Source organism: Anastrepha ludens, chromosome 6 (assembly GCF_028408465.1).
Source record: "Anastrepha ludens isolate Willacy chromosome 6, idAnaLude1.1, whole genome shotgun sequence".
Taxonomy (NCBI): Eukaryota; Metazoa; Arthropoda; class Insecta; order Diptera; family Tephritidae; genus Anastrepha; species Anastrepha ludens.
Genome location: NC_071502.1, coordinates 69,954,244 through 69,958,610, shown reverse-complemented (window position 1 = coordinate 69,958,610; position 4,367 = coordinate 69,954,244). Strand labels below are relative to the sequence as shown.

The 4,367-nt window shown below is 37.3% G+C and overlaps 1 long non-coding RNA gene across 1 annotated transcript; it reads right to left on the bottom strand.

Annotated features, from left to right (window-relative positions):
- Window positions 1-2,370: 2,370 nt before the first annotated feature.
- LOC128868695 (uncharacterized) lies at window positions 2,371-4,075 on the bottom strand. The gene is made up of 2 exons (XR_008455147.1): window positions 3,465-4,075; window positions 2,371-3,376 (listed from the first exon to the last, which is right to left on the bottom strand). It is a non-coding gene; the product is annotated as an uncharacterized LOC128868695 (long non-coding RNA).
- Between the last annotated feature and the right edge of the window lie 292 nt (window positions 4,076-4,367).

Sequence of the window (4,367 nt, the reverse complement as noted above, 5' to 3'; positions counted from 1 at the left end):
GAACGAGTCGAGCAGCCACTCGTCTCATGCCCAATTGATGGTGTAAAATGTTGCGAATTGATTCATGGGACACGCTAAGGTAATGAACTACCTCCCTCAAACTTAAATGATGGTTTTGCAGCACAATTTCCTTGACTTTGTCGACGTTTTCAACTGTTGAACACGTTGATGGGCGACCAGAATCTTCCACGACTTTTCGGCCTTCTGCAAAAGTCTTATACCAGGCCCATGTTTTTGATAAAACACACTCGCTATAGGCTTTCTGCAACATTTTTAACGATTCGACACACAAAATTCCGTTCAAAACACAAAATTTAAGACGAATTCTTTGTTCGATATTTTTATCCATAGTGCACATCGCAGAGCACACTTGCGGTTGACTGATATAATTAAATGCCAAAAACAAGCTAATTGACAGATTACGCTCAAACACTACGACACTATATAGGACAGTTGTACCAACATTCCAGCAAACAAATTTAGACATAGGTATGTGCAACGCATGTTTTTTCAATTCGCGCAATTCCCGATATTTTTTGACAGAATATGTACAGCGTTACTAGAAAGTCATTCTAGATACTTAAGAACATTTTACGTATATTTACTGAGATCAGTTCAGATTAATTTGGTTACGTTAATACGTTCGCTACCAAGCGTCACATATACAAGTATGTTTGCTGGTTTTTCACATAGAGCCGCCAACGCAGTTATGTGGCGCTGGTTTGACTAATTTCAATTATAAGACATTAAGGAATTGGAACCTCATCTTGGAGCAAATCGAACAAAAAACTTTTTAACCCGTTCAAGCCCTCAATGTTCTATGATCTCCACATAAAGACTAAATATTCCATCTTACCGAACGAGGAAGTATACTTTAACTTATACGGATCCAAGAAAACTGAATTAAACTTTCGAATAAAAGCAGATCAGGTTGCATAAAAGGTTGGGATAAAAGAACGAGATGTAGAGAAAGTCACATGAAAATATTTATTAATGCTCGTATTGGGAAGGACCCGCTTTTTGCAGCACCGTACAGCCACGTTGCAACATGATTGCGTCGAAATAACTCGAGATACTGTAAGAAAACTTTAAATCGTCCGCAACAAAAAAAAAAGAAATTTAATGAGTAGAAACATTCAGAGATACCGTTTACAAAAATAATAAAGAGCAGCGCACCCACGACTTTACCCTGTGGAACACCAGACAGGGCAATAAAAGTGTGAGAACAGGTAATGCCAACAAGTAGAACTCATTTACGGAGAAAATGAGGTACCCGTTTACCTATTTTAAGAAAACGGCATCAAATCCAAAGCTATGTAACTCGGAAGCTAAAATGAGGTATCTGACTTTGGCGAATGCTTTCGGGAAGTCGGTGTACATATCATGAATCTAATTTTAAGAAGAAAAATATTCTAAATTTTAATGTAGGTAGATACTAAGCAATCTAGGACAGCATGCCCTGTAACCTTATACCTATAAATGTGATTGACGCATGTATTCTTTAATTGGAGTTCGGTCGATTCTCTCCTGCAATTTGTGACGGGTGTCTTGATTTTGCAATAGAAATGATGAAACTGCATTTTGGAAGAACAAATGTAAGTCTCCGCTTCCATTTGAAGATCTTTTGTGGCCCACTTGCAGTTTATACCAACTACAAACGGCAGATGATTTCCTATGCAAAGCTTCTTCATGGCAGAAAATTACTATAAAGTGTTACTTTGCCGGGTTAGCGGCGACATTAGTCATTTGTTTGCCCTGCTTTAAAGTTACGCCCAAAGCATTTCTTGAGTCACTAGCTGGCGATTGCTGGCAATGCACAAAAAATAGTAGCTAGGTAGGTAGTTATGTAGGTAGAAGTGGCAGTGGGTCCTTAAGTCAACTAACCAAGACCATTCCCGATCCATTGGGATACCACAGTAGCAGCTTGCTACTACTAACAACTCCTTGTTAAGAGTTTTTGTTTTAGCTGCAAACCCACTGATCTCGCTGACACTTATATTTCTAAAATCATCACTATCATTCAAGAAGTATGAGCCAAAGTAAGTGGCTGCCACGCGGGACAGTGACAAAGAGGATGTCCGACACACTGTGCCTCCTCCTCATTCAGCAAAAAATAGTTGATTTCGATAAATTAAATTCAATTATTTTTTGTTAACTTAAAGTCTACTTACTTTGAATGCGTTTGTGTGTGCACAATTTTGTATTTATTTTTCAGTAAAAGTTACATCGGATTCTTTTGTTAGTCAAATTTTTCACTCGCTCACAATATTTTATGATTTATTACAAACTTGTAAAATTTATCTCTACACTTTTCCGGTCGTACTGCTTGTAACATTTTTCCCCTTTACTTTTTTCACATTTTTTTCTCTGTTTTTTTTTTTTTTTGTTTAAACTCAATTTAATGTGAAATTCGCATACAACTTACGTAGAAATGTATTCTTTTATATATTTATACAAACACATATGTATATACCTCTTGTTTCCTCTTTTCTGAGTTTTGAATATTTATTTTCATATAAATTCTATATTTCTTTTTTTGCACCACCTAACAACACAAATGGCAATGACACTTTCAACTGCACCGCTTTTTGAATTTCTGCTATTATTACTATTTTTTATACTTTTTATTCTCGTGCAGTGAATATTTAGGTTAACAACAAGCCACGTTTTTCTCTACAAAGGTGTAGGTATGCACTCATGTATGTGTGTGTATAGTAGTTATGTGAAAGGCAACAAGCAGACCGGACTCAGTAAAGTATGCAATGAAAACAACTGCTTACGGGCGCGACACTTGAAATTCGCCTTTCTATTTATTTGTTTCCTTTTTTAATATTTTTTTTTTAACTTTTCTCTTTTTTTATTTTCGTTCGCTGGCATTGCACTCACCGTGTTTGCTGTTTTAGTAGCAATAGTTGTCATTGTTGTTTCTCTCACAAGTATTTGAGTTTATGAATAATATATGCAAATTTTCTTTGTATGCATTTCATGGCGTTGCAACAACCGGAACGGCAGCAACACGAATATGCGATTGCGATTACGAATGCGAATATGAATCGGAATGTAAATGGAAAAGTGACTGTGAATTGTACAATTGTAGCACACTTTTTTTTTGCTAAAGCTCCGCAGATGTATGCTTCTGCTGGTCTATTTTGTAATCGTGCAACGCGTGACACGCAAACGGATGTACTATTTGATTTATGCTCGCGAAAAAGGTGTCAAGTAGCATTTCTTACTTTTGTTATTTCTTGCCTTTTTTATGTTTTTTGCAAACAGAACATTTTTGTGTGTTCATATTTTTTAGGTTTATACTTTTGTGCGCTTTCTGCTTTTTACCAATTTCACTGCCTCATTTCAAGTTGAAGTTGACACATGCCATCTATTTTATACAAGAAGACAATGTTGTAGAAACGCAATGTTCAAAGTAAACAACGTATCACGCACGAAACTCACGTCTCACAACTCACCGCTGACGTTTACGTGATTTTTCGCTTGAAACAGGTGAAATGTGTTTGCTTCGTACTGCACCGCTTCAAGCGCAAACAAGCAAGTAGAACGCACTCGCACGCAAGTTAGACCCGAAATATTATGGGCAAGCATACAAACACATACACCTGCACACGCGCGCGCACATACACTACTACAGCGTAATCCTGACAAGTATTTGCACGTGCATTAGATTTTTATTTTATTTTTAACTTTATTTTTTTTTTGTTTTGCGTATTTCTACTCCTTGTTGGTTTGCTAGCACACTAAATTGCTCATATAAATTTATTTACAATTCTTCAACTTCACTTGGCCGCTAGTAAACAAATTAGCAAGCAAATTATTACCACATGTTTGCTTTCAATTCAACTTTGAAACTTATTTTGCTTTATATTTATTCCCTTATCTGGGCTATAAAAATATTAATACCGGTTTGCTTATGCGCCTTTTGCGTCAAACTGGCGTCGTGCGGTGGCAGCCGTTGCCACTGGTCAGCTTTCATCGAATATTCACCGTAGACTAGTCCTGGCGTATGCCCGTACAACGCCACACATAACACCAGTGAAAGCAGTCAACCAGCTATGCAAGAGTGTATGAGTTTATGTGGCATACATTTAGGAGACGATTGTCAAACAAAATTGGAATTTGCTGGTCGCAAGTCAACTTGCTTTGAGTATTCGTGCAGTAGCAGCTGGTGCTCGCGAATGAGCGCAGGTCATGCATTGCGAGAGATAAGGATAAAACGAGAGAGAGAGAAAACGAGAGAGAGAAAGCGCGAAAGAAAGCGAGGCCCGCATTGTATAAAATACTCAGTGTTTAATGCTTTAGCACGCAGCTCAACGGAATAAAAGTAAAGTAGGTTTTGTGTAGAACAACGCATCAAA